Here is a 22419-nt window from a genome sequence, read left to right on the forward strand (position 1 = left end):
AGCTGAATCCCTGAATAGACCAACAACAGGTTCTGAAATTGAGGCAATAATTAATAGCCTACTAACCAAAAAAAGTCCAAGACCAGATGGATTCACAGCCGAATTCTACCAGAGGTACAAAGAGGAGCTGGTACTATTCCTTCTGAAACTATTCCAATCAATAGAAAAAGAGAGAATCCTCCCTAACTCATGTTATGAGGCCAACATCATCCTGATACCAAAGCCTGGCAGAGACACAACAAAGAAAGAGAATATTAGACCAATATCTCTGATGAACATCGGTGCAAAAATCCTCAATAAAATACTGGCAAACTGAATCCAGCAGCACATCAAAAAACTTATCCACCATGATCAAGTGGGCTTCATCCCTGGGATGCAAGGCTGGTTCAACATATGCAAATCAATAAACGTAAACCATCATATAAACAGAATCAAAGACAAAAACCACATGATTATCTCAATAGATGCAGAAAATGCCTTCGACAAAATTCAACAGCCCTTCATGCTAAAAACTCAATAAATTAGGTATTGATGGGACGTATCTCAAAATAATAAGAGCTATTTATGACAAACCCACAGCCAATATCATACTGAATGGGCAAAAACTGGAATCATTCCCTTTGAAAACTGGCACAAGACAGGGATGCCCTCTCTCACCACTCCTATTCAACATAGTGTTGGAAGTTCTGGCCAGGGCAATCAGGCAGGAGAAAGAAATAAAGGGTATTCAGTTAGGAAAAGAGGAAGTTAAATTGTCCCTGTTTGCAGATGACATGATTACATATTTAGAAAAGCCCATCATCTCAGCCCAAAATCTCCTTAAGCTGATAAGCAACTTCAGCAAAGTCTCAGGATACAAAATCAATGTGCGCATTCCTATACACCAATAACAGACAAACAAAGAGCCAAATCACGAGTGAACTCCCATTCACAATTGCTTCAAAGAGAACAAAATACCTAGGAATCTAACTTACAAGGGATGTGAAGGACCTCTTCAAGGAGAACTACAAACCACTGCTCAACGAAATAAAAGAGGACACAAACAAATGGAAGAACATTCCATGCTCATGGATAGAAAGAATCAATCTCATGAAAATGGTCATACTGCCCAAGGTAATTTATAGATTCAGTGCCATCCCCATCAAGCTACCAATGACTTTCTTCACAGAATTGGAAAAACTACTTTAAAGTTCACGTGGAACCAAAAAAGAGCCCTCATTGCTAAAACAATCCTAAGCAAAAAGAACAAAGCTGGAGGCATCAAGCTGCCTGACTTCAAACTATACTACAAGGCTACAGTAACCAAAACAGCATGGTACTGGTACCAAAACAGAGATAAAGACCAATGCAACAGAACAGAGCCCTCAGAAATAATACCACACATCTACAACCATCTGATCTTTGACAAACCTGACAAAAACAAGAAATAGGGAAAGGATTCCCTATTTAATAAATGGTGCTGGGAAAACTGGCTAGCCATATGTAGAAAGCTGAAACTAGATCCCTTCCTTACACCTTATACAAAAATTAATTCAAGATGGATTAAAGACCTAAATGTTAGACCTAAAACCATAAAAACCCTAGAAGAAAACCTAGGCAATACCATTCAGGACATAGGCATGGGCAAGGACTTCATGTCTAAAACATCAAAAACAATGGCAACAAAAGCCAAAATTGACAAATGGGATCTAATTAAACTGAAGAGCTTCTGCACAGCAAAAGAAACTACCATCAAAGTGAACAGGCAACCTACAGAATGGGAGAAAAGTTTTACAATCTACCCATCTCACAAAGGGCTAATATCCAGAATCTACAAAGAACTTAAACAAATTTACAAGAAAAAATCAAAGAACCCCATCAAAAAGTGGGCAAAGGATATGGACACTTCTCAAAAGAAGACATTCATACAGCCAACAAACACATGAAAAAATGCTCATCATCACTGGCCATCAGAGAAATGCAAATCAAAACCACAATGAGATACCACCTCACACCAGTTAGAATGGCAATCATTAAAAAGTCAGGAAACAGCAGGAACTGGAGAGGATGTGGAAAAACAGGAACGCTTTTACGCTGTTGGTGGATCTGTAAACTAGTTCAACCATTGTGGAAGACAGTGTGGCAATTCCTCAAGGATCTAGAACAAGAAATACCATTTGACCCAGCCATCCCATTACTGGGCATATACCCAAAGGATTATAAATCATGCTGCTATAAAGACACATGCACACGTGTGTTTATTGTGGCACTATTCACAATAGCAAAGACTTGGAACCAACCTAAATGTCCGACAATGATAGACTGGATTAAGAAAATATGGCACATATACACCATGGAGTACTATGCAGTCATAAAAAAAGGATGAGTTCATGTCCTGTGTAGGGACATGAATGAAGCTGGAAACCATCATTCTGAGTAAACTATCGCAAGGACAGAAAACCAAACACCTCATGTTCTCACTCATAGGAGGGAATTGAACAATGAAAACACTTGGACACAGGATGGGGAACATCACGCACTGGGGCCTGACGTGGGGTGGGGAGAGGGGGGAGGGATAGCATTAGGAGATATACCTAATGTAAATGACGAATTAATGGGTGCAGCACACCAACATGGCAGATGTATACATATGTAAAAAACCTGGATGTTGTGCACATGTACCCTAGAACTTAAAGTATAATAATAATAAAGAAAATATGTTAAATGGTTTGCAACACCCATAATTATAATTGTCCTGAGCAGATAATAAGTATGAGTACTGTTTTCCAATGGGATTGCCTCATTGCAAAGGCAACAATTTGGACTAAAGTGTTTGTAAGTTGAAAACTTCTATATATTCCTGAGCATGGTATGATTTATGTTCAAATTTTGTTTACTCATTTGTTTACTTTTTCCTTTGAGTTTCTAAGTTGCTGTAATTTGGGGTGGGTGTAATTTAGAAGAATTTTGTTAAATTGTGTGATGAACCTTTGCTTGAGATTTAAATAAATATACACATAAAATGTTATAAAATGGTTTAAAATACCTTCTGTTTATTATAATTACTAACACTTGTAAAAAAATTATAAAATAAATGCACTACTACTCTAAAAAAAAAATTTTTTTTTCAGGGAGGCTGAGGTGGGAGGATCACTTGGGCCCAGGAGATCAGGGTTGCACTGAGTTATGATTGCACCACTGCACTCCAGCTTGGGTGATAGAGCAAGATTCTGTTTTAAAAAGGTTTTTTTTTTTTTTTTTTTTTTTTTTTTAGATTTACCATAATTGGCCTCTGTACTCTGATCATTTGATTTGATTTCTGTGTTATCAGGTGATATTATTGCAGAATTTTTCTGTTATCAGAACTTGTACTTTATTTCTTTCCAATTTTGCTGTGTTTTTCTTGGGTTTGTATTGAATTTATATATCTTTCTTGTAGTATATCTACTATTATTTCCCTGTTTTAGCTCTGCCACTGCCTCAAAATTTTTTTCATTTTCTCTTTATCTTCAGAATTTATTTATTTATTTATTTTTGAGACAGAGTCTCACTCTGTTGCCAAGGCTGGAATGTAATGGCATGATCTTGGCTCACTGCTACCTCCACTTCCTGGGTTCAAGTGATTCTCCTGCCTTAGCCCCCCAAGTAGCTGGGATTACAAATGCCCACCACCATGCCTGGCTAATTGTTGTATTTTTAGTAGAGATGGCATTTTGCCATGTTGGTCAGGCTGGTCTCGAATTCCTGATCTCAGGTGATCCACCCGCCTCGGCCTCCCAAAGTGCTAGGATTACAGGCATGAGCCACTATGCCCAGCCTATCTTCAATATTTTAAGATTTAGAATCTTAAAATATTGGGAATATTGATCTGTCTTTCATTCTTTTTTCTTTTTCTTTTTCTTTTTTAGAGACAAGGTTTCACCATGTTGGACAGGCTGGCCTCAAACACCTGGCTTCAACTGATCCTCCCAACTTGGCCTCCCAAAGTGCTGGAATTACAGACATGAGCCACCATGCCTAGCCCTGTTTTTCATCTTCAAAGAGAACAATGTCTTTTCTTTATTTTGAGGGATGTATTGAATCTACTATGAGATTGTTTATATAGACACAATAAATACTGAAAAAATTAAATTAATTCTTAAGATGGTACCAGTTTTTATCGTTATATGCTTTTCTTATTTTCTTCTATTTTTGTTTGTATGTTCCCCTTTTCCTATTTCACAATTTTATGTTTCTGTCTCTTTTCCTTCCCTCTTATTTCTTCTAAGTCATTACTGCAAAATTTTTTTTCTTATGATTCTCAACGTTTTCTTGTTTTCTTTCCCTAATAAGTTTCTATAATTTTCTTAGGTTTAATCATATGAAATTGTCACTTATGTAAATAAAAAAACAGCCAAATATCAGCAATTTCATATGGTTCAACAGAATTGCTTTCCTCAGGACCTGGCAGATGCTAAATTAATACTTACTGAATGAATTAATAAATACATCCTCCTATTCATCATTTTTGGTCAAACTATTCCAGGACATTTATATTGCAGAGCCCAAGGGCCTAGATAGCATTAGGCAAAAGGCTCCTTACCAACTGTGGACTCAGAAGTCTTTAGTCATAAATGATCTTCCCAAATGTGCTGATTACCTGATTCTGTTAGTCCATGTCATCAACATGCTACAGATAAACCTGACAATACATATTCTTGTGAGCAAGCATGTGGTTACCTACATCAATGTTATTCTGTATGTATTTGCATGAATGTTAGTAACATCAATTTATGGAGTATGCATCTTTTTGTGAGCATTTCTGTATACAGTTAACATCTCAAGAAGCTGAACTATGGAAAAAGAGAAAAGAAAGTTTGTTCAGACATTGTGGAAATTGAAAGGAAGATTAAGTTTCTTAAAATACATTTCTATTTCAATCTCATTAGCAGTAAAATGACATATGTGTTATTCCCAAACCATTTACCTCTGGTATTCCCGTCCCTTCAATGGGCCTTTGAGAATTTATGCACACTGAAATAACAGCTGAGCTCTGAAGAAGAGATGTGTTAATTAAGAAAACATTTCGGGTTTCCTGAGTTACAAGGAAATTTAGTAAGTGAATCAGGAGGAGCATTGCAACTGGGGATTCTGGTTTCTATCCAATAGGATTTCCACTTTACCCCCTTAGCATTTGAATTTACTTAATCATTCAGTAACTGCACTTATGATTCATACCCTATGACTTATGAAGAGATTCTTTTGTTCTCTGTCAGTCATGAAAAGGTGAAATTCAAGATCTGACTCTGACATATGGTATCACCTTTTCAGGAAATAAAAGGTATACTTTTTTCTTTCTTTTTAAAACAGAAAATTGCAATTTTTAAATAGCAGTGCTATTTGTACCCTTGTAAGACATCCAAATAATATAGAAGTTTATTAGTAAAATAAGTAAAAGGACTTTTTAAAACTGTTAACATAAGTTTGCACAAAGCCCAAGACTTTTAAAAATGAACTCTATAGAATCATTTAAATACTTATGTCAGGAAATTCTGTCATATTGTTAATGATTTTTTTGGACACATTTAATATTGTGAATATTTTCTTTGTATAGAGTCTGTTGTAATGCGTAATGTTGTAAAACTACATTTTTAAAAGTTTGTTGCCACTCTCACATCTTACTTCAAAATAAATTCCAGATGACTTTAAGAATTAAATGAAAAAATGACCCTATAAAAGAACGAGAAGAAAATATGTGTGGATAATATCTTCTCCTGGAGTGAAGAACTCTCCAATAACAAAAGCAAAAGAAAAATTATAAATGTAGAGATTGATAAATTTGACCTTATCAAAAGTAAACATTTTCAGACATGGTAAGACACTATTAAAGCAAATGACAAATCGGGAAAATATTTGCAACATATATGATAGATAAAGGGTAGAGATCTTTACTCTTTAAAGTACTAAAACAAATCAAGAAAAAAGATCAGTTAAAAAACAGATATAACACATAGATGATTCACAAAAGAAGAAATAAAAATAGCCAATTAGTAAACCTCAGAAAATGTTCAGCTTCACTAGCAATCAAAATGATAAAAATTTAAATAAGTTTTTTTGTTTTGTTTTGTTTTGTCAGTTAGATTGACAAAGAGAAAAAAATAATGACACATTCAGTGCTGGGAAGGGTATGGTGAAAAGGGCACTTTCTTTTTTTTTTTTTTATTATACTTTAAGTTCTAGGGTACATATGCATAACGTGCAGGTTTGTTACATATGTATACCTGTGCCATGTTGGTGTGCTGCGCCCATCAACTCGTCAGCACCCATCAATTCATCATTTATATCAGGTATAACTCCCCAGTGCAATCCCTCCCCCCTCCCCCCTCCCCATGATAGGCCCCAGTGTGTGATGTTCCCCTTCCCGAGTCCAAGTGAACTCATTGTTCAGTTCCCACCTATGAGTGAGAACATGTGGTGTTTGGTTTTCTCTTCTTGTGATAGTTTGCTAAGAATGATGGTTTCCAGCTGCATCCATGTCCCTACAAAGGATGCAAACTCATCCTTTTTTATGGCTGCATAGTATTCCATGGTGTATATGTGCCACATTTTCTTAATCCAGTCTGTCACTGATGGACATTTGGGTTGATTCCAAGTCTTTGCTATTGTGAATAGTGCCGCAATAAACATACGTGTGCAGAAAAGGGCACTTTCTGCTCACTACCGGAATAACCACTTTAGAAGGCAATTTAGTAATTCACTTCAATAAGTGTGGAGACTCTGTTCTTAAACTTAAGAGATTATTGCCTCATCCATTTTCAGGAACTTAACTATTGCACTTTTGTGTTGCTGATTTATAAAGATATTTCATGATCATTCTCTAATAACATATTTAATGCCTCTTCAGTTATTTCTGTATTTTACTTATCATTTTCTACATATATCAAAAAAGTTCAGGATGAGTGTGGTGGCTCACACCTGTAATCCCACCACTTTGGGAGGCTGAGGCATGAGGATTGCTTGATACCAGGAGTTTGAGACCAACCTAGGCAACATAGTGAGACTCTCATCTCTACAAAAAACCAGAAAAATTAGTGGGACATGGTGTCACATGCCCAAGTTACAGCTACTTGGGAGACTGAGGTGGGAGGATTGCTTGAGCCTGGGAGATCGAGACTGCACTCCAGCCTGAGTGACAGAGTGAGACTCTGTCTCAAAAAAAGTTCCAGTTTATTCTTCGGTTTTTAAAAAATAACAAGTTGACTTCAATGAAGTGAACTGACTCCCCCTCTACTTTCAAATGACTTTTTGAAAAGTTAAGAAATACTTCTATTATTTTCTATTACAAAAGCAATATTTATATTTATTATAGAAAAATTAGGAGATAAGGAAAGAGAAGAAAAATGCCTAATTCCACTTCCTAGTTCACCACTTGCAGTACATCATTCCAGGCCTTCTCCCATCCATACACATATGTATGTATTATACAGGTTATCAAATGAGCTTCCAGAAAGGATTATAAATGTATATGGCCACCTCCATATAATGATAAATGACAAGCATTGTCCCTTTTCAAATAGTGGACATAAACATTTTAAGAAAATGGTTTAAAAATAGCCTCTTGGTTATGTGTAGTGGTTCACGCCTATAATCCCAGCACTTTGGGAGGCTGAGGCAAGGGGATCACTTGAGCCCAGATGTTCAAGACCAGCCTGGGCAACATGACAAAACTCTGTCTCTACAAAATACAAAAATTAGTCAGATGTGGTGGCACACACCTGTTGTCTCAGCTACTTGGGAGGCTGAGATGGGAGGATTGTTTGAGTCCAGGAGGTCAAGGATGCAGTGAACTGTGTTCCAGCCACTGCACTCCAGCCTCGGTGACAGAGTGAGAACCTATGTCAACAACAACAACAACAAAAAAGGAACCCCTTATTGTTTTAATTAGCATATTTTTACATACTCGTTGGCTATTTGTAGTTCTTTTTTAAGTTCCCCATTTCTGTTTTTTGCTGAGTTGCATTTCAGTCAAGTGTAATCCCAAGATTGTGGAAACTCTTGTTTTCATTTGGGCCTAGTCTATTCTTGGAATTTCTACAGAAAAATAATCATTTTATCTATGGTTTGTCCTGTATGGAAATCGTAATCATGATAATTTGAATAATGTTTCCTCTTTGCATTTAAGACCATATTACATATCTTTTCCTGAAAAAAAAAAAATCACTGTCCTAATGATATCTCCTTAAGTGCTCTGGGGGACATAAGAATGAATGGTAATATAAAAAACATTTTTTAACTGAGATAAAATTTACATAACAAAATTTACCATATTAACCATTTTAAAGGGTACAACACAGGAACTTACAGTATATTTACAATGCTGTGCAACCAACACCACTATCTAATTATAGAACATTTTCATGGCCCCCAAAAGAAGCCCTGTACTTACTAAGTAGTCACTCCCCATTTCCCATTCCCCCAGCCCCTGTCAACCACTAACCTACTTTCTGTCTCTATGGATTTGCCTATTCTGGACATTTCATATAAATGGAATCATACAATATCTAGTCTTTTGTGACTGGCTTGTTTCTCTTAATATAATCTTTTCAAAGTTCATCTTTATTGTAGCATGTATCAGTACACACTCCTTTTTATGGTTAAATAATCCATTGTGTGGATATACGGCATTTTGTTTAACCTTCATTAGCTGATAGACATTTGGGCTGTTTCTAATTTTTGGCTATTATGAATAATGCCACTATGAACATTCATGTACAAGTTTTTGTGTGAACCTATATTTTCCATTTTCTTGAGCATATACACCTAGGAGTGGAACTGCTGGGCTATATGGTAACTCTATGTTTACGTTTTGAGAAATATGTAATATTTTTAAGACTTAATATGTGTGTGGCACTTGGCTAAGCACTTGACTTGCATTTTCTTATAGAATTCTCACAACTTTCTGCAGTAGATCCAATTATTATGCCCATTTTACAGATGAGGGCACTATAGCTCAAAGATGTTAAACAACTTGCTCAAGGGCTGACAGCTAGTTAGGACACAGCCAGGATTTGAGCTAATGTAGTCTGGCTGTAGAATCTGAACTCTTTACACTGATGACTCAAAAGGGCAGAGGACAGCACACAAGTAACCAAACAAGGCCAGATGAAGTAGAATTGTAAGAGCCATGTAATGTACTTAGAAAATCCCATGTGGAAAGTGCAACAGAGGAGGGAGCATTTGAAGTGAACCTCAATTGGTGGGAACAAATTTAAGAAGAGGACCTGGAGTAAAGGCCAACTAGGTGAAAGGACTATTATAGGATTGGCAAGTTAGTTTCACCATAAGTGCCAGTTCCAGTTTATTGGTAGTGGCAGTGAGTAGCACTATGTAGAGATACTGTATCCCAGCTCAGTGGGAAAGTCTGTGATGATTAATTAACAATATCTGCCATGGGCAGGGGAGGGGAGATTTGTAGCACTCATGATATGAATTTTCATCACTGGACTATTATGACATGGAGATGAGAAATTGTGGGTCATATTTTGGAAAGCAATGACTGTATGATTTTGACTGGATCATAGGGCATGTGTAGGGAAAGTGGAGGCTTAAATAAGATTAGCAATATGTGGTGAGGCTGTATGGCAGAGTGTTTTAAATGACAGACTGAAGAATTTGTACATGAGTCAGTAGGTATTGAGGAGTCATGGAAAATTTTTTAACAGGGGAGTAGTGTCATAGGAGCCCTATTCTAAGAAGATTAATCTGGCAGGGGCATACAGAATGAATTGATGTAGTGAATGAGTGGAGACAAAGAGACTGTTCAAGGCAATGTTAAAAAAATTTAGTGGATGATACCTGGTCAAAACAGGGGACAACCACTTTTTCCCATTAATTTGATAAAGATTAAAATGTAGTAAGAGGAAATGAATACTCAAATAGTCTACTGGTAATACATTGGTTCAACTTTTCTGGAGGGCCATTTGGCAACACATGTAAAAAGCCTTAAAAATGATTCAGTCCTTTTAACCCAGTATTTAGCAACTTATGCTACCAAAGTAAGCCTGGATGTATGCAAAGATGTAGCTCTGAAGATGTTCATTGCATTGCCATTTTAAAAAAACAAATGTAGCTCAGATACTGGCTGTGCAGTGTCTCTTCTCATCACCAGCTGACCTGAATCAAGACTTGGCAATTACTTACATTCACCATAGAGAACTCACTATCTGAAAACCATTTAGGGCTGAGCGTGGTGGGTCACGCCTGTAATCCTAGCACTTTGGGAGGCAGAGGCAGGCGGATCACTTGAGGTCAGGAGTTCAAGACCAACCTGGCCAACATGGTGAAACCCCATCTCTACTAAAAATACAAAAAATTAGCCGGGCTTGGTGGCAGGTGCCTGTAGTTCCAGTTACTCTGGAGGCTGAGGTAGGAGAATCACTTGAACCTGGGAGGCAGAGGTTGCAGTTAGCCGGGATCGCCCCATTGCACTCCAGCCTTGGCAACAAGAGTGAAACTCGATCTCAAATAAAATAAAATAAAAAAGAAAGAAAACCATTTAGTCAGCAATGTAGAATGTACTAAAGATTACATAGGGGAGATGTAAAAGAGGCTTTAATAACATTGTGCTCAGTACACAACTTGAAGAAGTTCCTTAGACGTGTCTTCCCTCTCCACAACACTGAGCTGGAATCCTCATCGCTGTGACACTTCTCCCCACAGTTCTTAGTCCTTATCCTTCTTTTCTTCTCTCTGTCACTGTACAGTTACTTTTTTCCACTTGACTTTGGGCATCAGAGTCTATTCTGAACAGGCCTCTTTTTAAAAAAAAGCCGGTTTCTCTTTAGAAAAAATTATTATAAATATTTGTGGAAAATATAAAAATTACTCATGAGTTTCACAAAACACTGGGAATATGTTAGAAGAAGAGGAGAGATTTGTTAAATACATTTTGGTACGACTTGTTACTACCTAAAACTTGTTTGGCTCTCGTGGGCAACATGAGAATCCCTAAGTAATTGTGATCATTTCCATGGTTTCAGATATGACTAATGTGTTGACAACTTTCGAATTTACATTTCTAGCACAAATCTTTCCTCTGTGTTCCAGACATATTACCTCACTTTAGGTTAATATATCTATACTTGATGTCTCACAGATACCTGGAACTTACCGCATTAAACCTAGTCCTCATCTTCTTCCCTCCAGTCTTCCCAAACTCAGAAAATGGCAGTACCATCTGAAAAGTTACTAAAGTCAGAAGCTTAGTAGGCATCCTTGGTTCTTTCCTTCTTTTGCACTTCTTTCCATATCCAACTGATTAACAAGTCTGTTAGCACTGCCTCCAAAATACAGTCATCTACCTCTTTTCATACCCATTCCTCACCCCACTCCAGAAGAAGTTTCCATGCAGAAAGGATAGCATGTATAAAAGCATAGAGATCTAAAAGAGATGGATTGTCTGGGGAAACTGCAGGTGTGTAAGGTTGGTAAGTCTACGTGGTTTCAGGGAGATGAGGCTGGAAAAAATGTTCCTTAGAAAATGGGAGAAGACGGGATTCAAGAGTTAAGGTGGCAAGTTTGGGTGAGAACCTATGTAAAGATTTGGCGCAAACACTTACCATCTCTTTTCCAAAATTCTAGCAAAGGAAAGATGATACCAACCAAAGGAAACATAACACACAGTTTTAAGAAGCAAAAAGAGGTAACAAACGTTTTTCCTTCTCACCCAGAAGAATAGGTCTTGCTAAGTGTACATTACCAAAAGTATTACGGTTGTGAATAGGCTGGGCGCCTATTAGAAAAGCAAAATAGGCTGGGCGCAGTGGCTCATGCCTGTAAATCCCAGCACTTTGGGAGGCTGAGGCAGGAGGATCACTTGAGGCTAAAAGTTTGGGGTTACAATGAGTTATGATTGTGCCTCTGCACTCCAGCCTGGGCAACAAAGTGAGACTCTGTCTCAAAAAAAAAAAAAAAAAAAAAAAAAGCAAAAATAATATAACCACACATGTTCACTTTTAGTTATGAGTGAATTTTTTTAATCTCAAAGGCTTTATGTTGGCAGATTTTAACGTTGGAGGAACACCCAACACATACTTGCTTTCTTTTTTCTTCTCCTTTTCTATGTTAAAAATTTAAGATATAAATCATATGCCATAAAATTCATCTTTTTACAAGTACAATTCAGTGATTTTAGTATTTTCATAAGGTTGTAAAACTATCACAACTATGTAATTTCGGAATATTTTTGTCATCTTCAAAATATAACCCCCACTCATAGCAGTCATTCACCATTCTCTCTCTCTCTCCAGAAGTCCCTATTAACTACTTTAATCATCTTTCTGTCTCTGGGGATTTGGCTATTCTGAACATTTCATGTAAATGAAATCATACAATATGTGGTCTTTTGTGATTGGCTTCTTTCACTCAGCATGGTGTTTTCAAGGTTCATCCACGCTGTAGCATGCATCAGTACTTCATTCCTTTATATGGCTAAATAATATTTTATTTTGTGGATATACTACCTCTTATCTATCCATTCATCACTGATGGATATTTGGGCTGTTTTCATTTTTTGACTGTTATGAATAATGTCATTATGGACATTTGTTTACAAGTTTTTATGTGGACGTATACTTTCATTTCTCTTGGATATATACCTACAAGGGGACTTGCTAGGTCATATGATAACTCTGTGTTTAACTTTTTATGGAACTGCTAGGCTATTTTTCCAAAGTGGCTGCACAATTTTACATTCCCATTAGCCATGGATTCTAATTTCTCCACATCCTTGCCAACACTTGTTATTGTCTGTTTTGTGTTGTTGTTGTGGCCATCTCAGGGGCTTTCTTTCTTTTCTGCTCTCTGAAGTCCTACCTCACTTGCTGGTTGAAACCTAGTATTTCACTTTTCATTCTCTATTTTAAATAATCTGAGGGTGATTGAAACTGGCAGGCTGCACAGTGTTTTAAGAATCTGGAAATTTCTAGCTCACCTGGAATATGTGGAAGTTCTGGTAACATCGGGCAACAATTGGTTGGAAATTAGTAGGGCCCTTCAATGTTCACCATCTTCCACTGTCTTACACCTGAGCTGCTTTTTATGTTTATCTTTTTTACTTGGCTCCATAGATAACTGAATTTGAGGCTCCTAGTTAAAGCCATCTGACATAACTTAATTGTCAATGTTGAATCTCAGGGCAATAAATAAGGTACTCTAAAAATATCTAACTAAGAGGCAGGCATAGAAACTTTATGAGGAAAATTATTAAAACTTTACTGAAAGAGATCAAAGAAGACCTAAATAAATGAATGGAAATAACATGTTCAAGGATAGGAAGATTCAATTCTCCTTAACATAATCTAAATCAGTATAATACAATGAAAATTTCAACAGAACTACTCATGGAAATTTGATAAAATAATTCTAAAATTGATTAGAAAAGTAAAAGGCTAAGAATAACTTAAGACACTCCTGAAGAAGAATATGGTTGAGGGAGAGTTGCTCTACCAGATAATCACATGATTTGCAGAGCTATAGTGATTAAGATGGTGTGATATTAGACTAATAATCAGTGGAACAGAATATAGAAGCTGGTAACAGAAACATGGACTGTTTATAATTTACATATGAATAGATTTGGCATTGCAAATTATAAGGATTAAAGAATTGTTCAAGAAATCATCCTAGGACAATTTGTTATCCATATGGGAAAAAAATTCAGTCCTCATGTGATATAAAAAAATAAATTTTAGGTTGCTTAAAGACCTCATGTAGGCCAAAGCAGAGTGACTCATACCTGTAATTCTAGCACTTTGGGAGGCCAAGGTGGGAGGACTGCTTGAGGCCAAGAGTTCAAGACCAGCCTAGGCAATATAGTGGGACTCCATCTCTGTAAAAAATTTAAAAATTCATTGCATGTAGTGGTGCACCCCTGTTGTCCCAGCTACTCAGAAGGCTGAGGTAGGAGTATTGCTTGAGCTCAGGAGATTGAGGCTGCAGGAAAAAAAAGAGACTTCATGTGAAAAGCAAAACTTTAAAACATTTAGAAACAAATATACAAGAATATTTATAAATTCACATATGACATCAAGGGGAGAAGGAATTTTTAAGACACTAAAAACATGTTCTCAATGAAAAATATTGATAAATGATATTTTTTCAGCAAAGGACAAACTGAAAAAATTGAAAAGGCAATTCACAAAAAGAAAGAAATAGTTTCAAAACAGAAAATTAGCAAACAATGATGTTCAAAATATATAAAGAACTACAAATCAATAAAAAGACAAACTACCTAATTAAAATATTGAGAGAAAAATTCAGAATGGCCAATAAATATGTAAAAACATGCTAAATGTTATTATTCCTTATTTCTAATAAGGAATATCCTTATCCCTTTTTTCTAAATGGGATTTTCTTTGGTGACAAAGCCATAGGTATTCGACTGTGGTTTGTTGCCTACATTCATAAGTGAAAGATTTGTTAAATTTCAGTTACAGTTTGGTTTTTTTTTTTCTTTTTCTGTTTTTGAGACAGGCTCTCTCTCTGTTGCCCAGGCTGGAGTGCAGTGGCACAATGTTGGCTCACTGCAAACTCCACTTGCAGGCTCAGGCAATCCTCCCACCTCAGCCTCCTGAGCAGCTGGGACTACAGGCATGCGCCACCATGCCTGATTAATTTTTGTATTTTTGGTAGAGATGGAGTTTCACCATGTTGCTCGAGCTGGTCTCGAACTCTTGGCCTCAAGCGATCCTCCCACCTTGGCCTTGCAAAGTGCTAGGCATGAGCCACCGCACCCTGCCATTCATTAGATCAATGTGTTAATAAAATAAAACTACTGTTGATTAGAAGAAATGAAAAAATCTGACACTTCCAAGTATTAAAAAGGACATAGGCCAATGGGAACTAAAAATCACTGCTAAGTGGAGCAAAATTGTTAAAAATATATCCAGAAAACCATTTGTCATTATTTCAAATTTGAAGATGCCCATAACTTACCACTCAGCAACTGGAGCACTCACATCTCCATTCAGTAGGAGACAGGTACAAAAGTATTCTGGCAGCATTGTTTGTAATACCAAAAAAAAAAAAAAAAAAAAAAAGGTCAATCATTACCATCAACAGAAGAATGGAAATAGAATAGAATATATTTTGGTAGATTCATCTGATATGGTTTACACATTTTGTCCCCTACAAATCTCTTGTTAAAATGTGATCTGCAATGCTGGAGGTAGGCCTAGTGGGAGATGTTTGGGTTATGAGGGTGGATCCCTCATGAATGGCTTGGTGCTGTCCTCATAGTAATGAGTTCTCATTCTATGTGTTCATGTGAGATCTGGTTGTTTAAAAGAGTCTAGCACCTCCTCCCTGTCTCTCCTGCTTGCTCTTGCCTCATGATATGCTGGCTGCCCCTTTGCCTTCTGACACAATTATAAGTTTCCTGAGGCCTCACCTGAAGCAGATGCTGGTGCCATGCTGTTTGGATAGCCTGCCTAACTATGAGCCAAATAAACCTCTTTTCTTTATAAATTACCCAGTCTAAGGTATTCCTTTAGGGCAATGCAAACAGACTAACACACATCTAATGGCATTCAATACAGTACTGAAAACAAATATGCTAAGGCAGTATGCATCAATGTATATAACAATTCTTAACAAATGAAATATTGAGTGAAAATGGAAGTTCAGAACATGTATGTTTATGCCAATATTATGTAAAGTTTGAAAGCATGCACAAACTAAACAATGTATTGATCAGGAATACATTCACATGTAAGGACAAGCAAAAAATGATAGAAGAGAAATTACAGGAGAGTGACTAGTTAACTTCTGAGCAAGGGAGAGAAGATGTAATCAGGGAAAGATAAAGAAGAGGCTCCAATGTTATGCTTTATTTCCTTAAAAAATGGGTTGTGGGTATATCTACATGTGTGTGTACACATCACATATACTTAAAATAGTAAGTAAAATCTCAGAAGAGGTTTTTTTTTTTTTTTTTTTTTTTGAGACAGTCTTGCTCTGTCGCTCTGTCCCATGTAGCTGGGATTACAGGAGCATGCTACTGTGCCACCATGCCTAGCTAATTTTTGCATTCTTAGTAGAGATGGGGTTTCACCATGTTGGCCAGGCTGGTCTCAAACTCCTGATTTCAAGTGATCCACCTGCCTCAGCCTCCCAAAGTGCTGTGATTATAGGCGTGAGCTACTGTGCCCGGCCTCAGAAGAGTTTTAATGAGGAAGGATGCTGGGAAAGGAATGAGTTAACAGGGAATTGGGGTTGTGTAGGAGTATAAAATGGAGAAGGGGGGAGTTAAAGAAAGACTTGACTTAAGGGTTGTATCCAAAGTTGGCCATTTCTAAGATAGTGGCTCTATTTCTTTCCACTTGAATCCCACAAAAAGAAAATCAGGCAAAGTTACATATTTTCTCTTATTATTCTATATTAGGGGTTTCTACTCCTCAGGGCATAGAAACTAAAAGGGTGAAAATGATAATAAAGTAATTTCTTTTTTCCCTCTTTAAAGGGTGTGCTGAATTAGCAAGAGCACTGGGTTAAGAGTCAGAAACCCAATTTACTAGTTTTGCTCTGTTTTTAATGAATTGTGTGACTTTGGGTAAATAATTTAGCCTAATTGAACCTCAGTTTTCTAAAAAGATATTTCTAAAGCTTAGCTTTAAGTTCAGTTATTCCATGAGTTAGAGAGTCTCTCAATCAAAAAGCAAGTAGCCATGTACATTCATCATTTTAATAAAGATATATTCTATTAATTTGGAAAAGCTGAAGACAGTATTAATTTTCCTCCCACAGTCTTAATGAAGAAATAAAGAAACTAATTTTCCATTACCATTCAAGGGGCAATCCACTCCTTCACAGATTGTGAAATTAATGTAACAGATCCAACCAACTGAACAATCTATGCATCTTTCTTCCCCTCTCCAATTCCAAGCCTTGGAACTGTATTTTACATTAAAAAGTTTAAAAGTTAACTAAAAATTAATACCATTTTAAGACTGCAGCTTACATACAATATAATGAAGTTAGAGCAAAATATCTGCAGTGTCCAGTATCTTTGAGTAAGTAACATTTATTACTACCTATGTCTGAAGCACAGCAGATGTTGTGATCTTTACTAATTATAATTTCCCTAATTAAAATAACTTGTACCTACGATGCATGCTTTTCCTAAGGTATTTAGGATGGTAAGCAGATATTAAATCATTCATCTTTACAACATATTAATGAAGCTAGTAGGAGCAAGTATTGTTCTTATTATTTAAAGGAGAAGATTAAAAGTCAAGGATTAGGTCATGATCACACAGTAATTTTTTGTCATGAATATTAAGACGAGAACCAAAGAAATGTATATATTCCTTCCCCATCCACCTTCCTTCCTATTTAGGGGCAATTCTCTATTGTGTTCAACTCTAGTGGGATGCAGGGTCTGCCTTCCACTACTGAAACCAAAGAGGGGTGATGTTTCTTTTCCCTGGTTTGTGGCAGCAAGGGTAAGGGCACCTTATCTAGGCGCCAGGATCTGGAAACTCCAACCCAGAGATTGACATACAGATGCACAAACTTGTAATGCTCAAGACAGCAAGTCTACAGTCCAGTCCTGTGTGTGACCCCTCTCTGCCCCCTAGTGTCCTAACCAGACTCTTCCTCTGTTATTGTCTGGGTTGTGGCTCTTGCTGCTCAGGCTCCTTTAGCTTCTGCCATTTTCTGGATCTATTCCTCCAGCCTTCTTATTTTGTGAGCTCACAATATCCTTCCAATAAATTCTCTTCTGCTTATGTTAGCCAGAGCTGATTTCAGTTGCTTGCACACAAGAACGCACGTTCCCTTAACCTTACTTCTGTTGAAGGCATCATATTTTATCCCTAAATAGTCCTGGATGCTTATAATGTTTAAGTTTTGCATTACATTTAAATGTTTCTCTACCATATTAGTTGAAGTTTAGCTGCAAAATCATAATGAGCCAGTAAATACGGCCTTTAGGAGAATGTCAAACACATATTTTTTACTGGGCCTAATTAATAAGGTTAAAATGGAATTCTATTTATTATATGATGCAAGAAAAAGCAAGATACAAGGCAGTATGTATAGAATGATTTCAATTTTATAGACCTATATGTGAATAGAAAAAAGTACTGGCAGAATAGATCATGAAAATATTAATAGGAGTAATGTCTGAGTAGTAGGATTATAAATTAGAGTTTTGTGTACTTTATTTGGCATTAAACAATTAACATATATTATTTCATAATTATAGGAAACCATAACAATTTAAAAGTTTTTTTCTTAGATAAACTTACAAAGGTAGAAAAATATTTCTTATCATATAAAAGCAGGAAGAATAGTATTCATCGCTTGGCTTCAACAATTATCAATTCATGGCCCCCCCCCCTTTTTTTTTTTTTGAGACGGAGTCTCACTCTGTCTCCTAGGCTGGAGTACGATTGCACAATCTCAGCTCACTGCAACGTCCGCCTCCCAGGTTCAAGCAATTCTCCTGCCTTAGCCTCCTGAATAGCTGAGACTACAGGCACATGCCACCACGCCTGGCTAATTTTTGTATTTTTAGTAGAGACTGGGTTTCACCATGTTGGCCAGGCTGGTCTCGAACTCCTGACCTCAAGTGATCTGCTCGCCTTGGCCTTCCAAAGTGTTGGGATTACAGGCTTGAGCCACCGCGCCCGGCCCACATGGCCTATCTTGTTTTATCCGACGTGTTCCCTACTCCCCACTCATGCTAAATTATCAGCATGGAAAGACTTTTTTTCTTATAATTGGTTATTTGTTCTTTTCTGTATATTATTTTCTCTTTTAGGATTTCTTATTCAACGACTTTTTCTTCCACACATCTATTCCTTATTCTCATATTGTTTTTTCCTTTATCCTTTCTTTAATTTGGTTAAATTTCTGAGTTGCCTTCTGATCTACTAATTCTGCTTCCAACTGTCATACACATGCTTTTAATTTTGGGAATCATGGTTTAAATCCAATCTTTTCTGTTCTCAAATTGTTTCATTTTTATAAATGTTTATTTTGTTCTCATAAATGCAATTTATTATTGGATCTTATTGAGAAAAAGAATCAGAAAATTTTCTAAACTTTTCTCTAAACATGCTTTTCTAGTGAATTTATTTTAGAGGGAGCCATTCTTCTGATTATTCTTGGTCAGGGCAGACAAACTAAAGTTGCCTCTTTTTGCACTAAGTTTTATTGTAATATGGCCACCTCCATTCATTTACATAGTACCTGTGGCTACTTTTGCACAATTCAGTCTACAGTAGTTGCTTTCTTGCTACAATGCAGGACAGAGTTGTGACAGAGGATATATGGCAGGGGTGTCCAATCTTTTGACTTCCCTGGGTCACAGTGGAAGAAGAAGAATTATTTTGGACCATACATAAAATACACTAACACTAACAATAATTTCTGAGCTAAAAAAAAAAAGTTGCAAAAAAAAATCCCATCATGTTGTAAGAAAGTTTATGAATTTGTGTTGGGCCACGTTCAAAGCTGTCCTGGGCCGCATGCAGCCTGCAAGCCATGGGTTGGACAAGCTTTATGTATGGCATGCAAAACCTAAATATTTACTATCTGGTCCTTTCCAGAAAAAATTTTTTGGCCTAATTTCTAGGTAGATCTTACTCTTGAATTTCAGAATGTTTTCCACGGGTTTAGAGATTTTCCTTTATTTCCTTTCATTACCAGCAGGGGTTAGTGTTGCAACCCGAAAGAGTGAGGGTTGTGATCAACTCAGTATACCACCAGAAGCTATATGAGTAAACAGCAAACTGTTTTCATAAATGTAGGATGTTGGCAAACTGACAAACTGCATCCGCTGCCCAGAAGGAATGCTGAGGGCAGTCACGCCCAAGCGCTGTGTTTCTTGTGATTAGGTATATTTGAGGCCTGTTAGCAATAATGTGAACTTGTGATCAATCAAGCAGCTGACCAATTGTTACCTCCTCCTCCCTGCTCTTTCTACCCAATAAATACAAAGGGCTGTAGAAGCTCAGGGTGGCTGCCCTTGCTCACTAGAAGTAGGGAGCCCTTTTCTTCCCTGGACCCCTTCTTTAAAACAAATCATTTTGTCTTAAGTTTTCATTTCTGCGTTCGTCTCCTTCACTCAGTCCCGTAGTAACTGTGGCAAACTGCGGCAGGTTAGTACCAGAATCAAACAGATGCTTTTTCAAATTCTGTCTGCTTGGGGCCCATGTTAGACCTATCAGATCAGAATTCTTAACTGTGCCAGCCTTTTACCTCACATAATCCTGACTAAGAATTTCCTAACCATTTTGCCTTTAAGGCCAGCTCTGTGATTTGGACCTGGGGAGGCTAACCACCTGAAAAAAGTCTGCTTAGAAGACTTTTCTCTTGTTTCTTTCTTTCTTTCTCTCTCTTTTTTTTTTTTTTTTTTTTTGCAACAGGTCTTATCTGTCACCCAGGCTGCCAGGATAGAGTGCAATGGCATGATCACGGCTCACTGCAACCTCTGCCTCCCAGGATCAAGCAATCCTCCCTCCTCAGCCTCCTGAGTAGCTGGGATTACAAGTGTGCACCACCTCGCCTGGATAATTTTTATATTTTATGTAGAGATGGGGTTTCACCATGTTGCCCAGGCAGGTCTTGAACTCCTGGGCTCAACGGATGCCCCTGCCTCAGCCTCCCAAAGTGCTGGGATTATAGGGGTGAGCCACCGTGCCTGGCCAGTGACTAGCTTTTTTCTCCATGATTTTTCCCGTGTCCCCTTTGTGTCAACACAAATCAACAGGAATCTAAGTGGTATTTTAAGAGGTTTGGCTTTCACAAAAATAGCTACAACCAATAATGGAAATAAACTTGGATTTTTAACCTCCTTTAACTAGTTTTCTGCTTACAGCAAAGATTATACATATATTAGTCAGGAAGTTCACATAGGGCAATGTGAGTTAAACTTATTATTATCTTGGGTCAAATTAGTTTACTACTTCATAACAAGAAAAGAGGACTTTCCAAAAATGGGTCTTAGATCCTGCAAAGGCCACAAAATGAACCACGTATTTGGAATTAGCTATAGCTTGTCTAACTTTGGGAAAAGTATTTGAAATCTTTGCGCTTTAATTATTGGCGTTGTAGTTTGGATTGAGAATTTTATTTCCTTCTGGCTATAAAATGCCTTAATGCTATACTTCAGTATAGGCCTGTCACTGGTCAGCTCCAGTTGAGTCTCCACAGAGAAGCACTTGGTGGCTCAGAGGGCTGGTCAGGAGCAATGGGGAGAGGCATAAAGATGTGGAAATTAACTGAAAAACAATACTATAGCTTTCCCAAGACTGGTCTAGGTCTCTCTTGCTATGTCTTGTGAAATTTTTAGCTGACTTCATATGGGTGTTTCAAGCCACATTTAGCCAAAATATCAATTTGTATGGTAGATAAATCTGATCTAAAGAATGTTCTTCAGAAAATTACCTCAAGTTGGCTTTGTATTTTATATTTTTGTTTATCTTAGACCTGCATTTTGGATACAGTTTCTTACACTTGACTCACTGAACTCTCTGAATAAAGGGGCCCAGCAAGCATTTTAGTATATTTTATAGCAGTATAAGTTTTAAGAGCTCTTTCATCCTTTTCTTACTTATGTGGAATGCTTATTAATGTCACAGAGATTTACTATGATTGAAATAAAGGGAGTCTGTGACCTTGGAAAGTTTGTAAGCAGTCTTTAGGTATATAAATGGTATTACTTGTTTATGAACACCAAATAAAAGTTCAAATAGCATTAACATGAAAAGCAGAAACTAAGATGTGGAAGATATGTCTATATCATTAATTGAAGAGAACTGAAAGGGAAATTGAATTAATTATCTGGGAAACTGCCTCATTTTTTCACTCTTAAGGCTGGGACACTATTGTTAGTAACTCACTCTATTCAGGCTGAGTAATGGAAGAGCCTTCTTTGAGATACAAGGTTCTGTATCTTCTAATTAGTGTATCAATGATTGCAGAGATGGAACTACTTTCTGATGACTTTTTTTCTGTTCTCTTAAGGTGGTTTGTCTCTGTACCCGCTCCTTTATTTTGCAGTTTGAGTCAGGGAAAGAACAGGTAAGTGTTTAATCTATATTCTGAACTAATTTTAGAGGAAGAAGCAGGTGAAGGTTGGGCAGAGGATGAACATTCACTACATACTTTGGCATTAGTGGAGTCTCTTTTTAATCGCAGTGTAAATACTCAATGAGGAATATTCCTACTTTGAATCAAAAGCATCCAAACAGAGCTTAAGTAAATCTTTGTTTTGAGATTATAGACTAAATCTTGTTTGTTCGTTTTTACATTAGAGACTATCATAAAACAAATGGACTACAGCTTTAACCACAGTGTGAAAATAAGAAGAAGGAAGAGAATATGGAAGGCTCAGGGCAACCCATTCACTATCTTTGGGAAAAACTTGTCTTATTGCACAAAGGAATAGTTTAG

General features: G+C 37.0%; 1 long non-coding RNA gene across 1 annotated transcript in view; it reads left to right on the forward strand.

Annotated features, from left to right (window-relative positions):
* LOC116418427 overlaps nt 1-4114 on the forward strand; it is an 11964-nt gene extending 7850 nt beyond the window's left edge. The window contains exon 2 of the long non-coding RNA XR_004228437.1: nt 3888-4114. This is a non-coding gene — a long non-coding RNA (uncharacterized LOC116418427). The remainder of the gene's footprint in view (nt 1-3887) is intronic.
* The last annotated feature ends 18305 nt before the right edge of the window (nt 4115-22419 follow it).

The sequence above is a fragment of the Piliocolobus tephrosceles genome, chromosome 13 (genome assembly GCF_002776525.5).
Source record: "Piliocolobus tephrosceles isolate RC106 chromosome 13, ASM277652v3, whole genome shotgun sequence".
NCBI classification, from domain to species: domain Eukaryota; kingdom Metazoa; phylum Chordata; class Mammalia; order Primates; family Cercopithecidae; genus Piliocolobus; species Piliocolobus tephrosceles.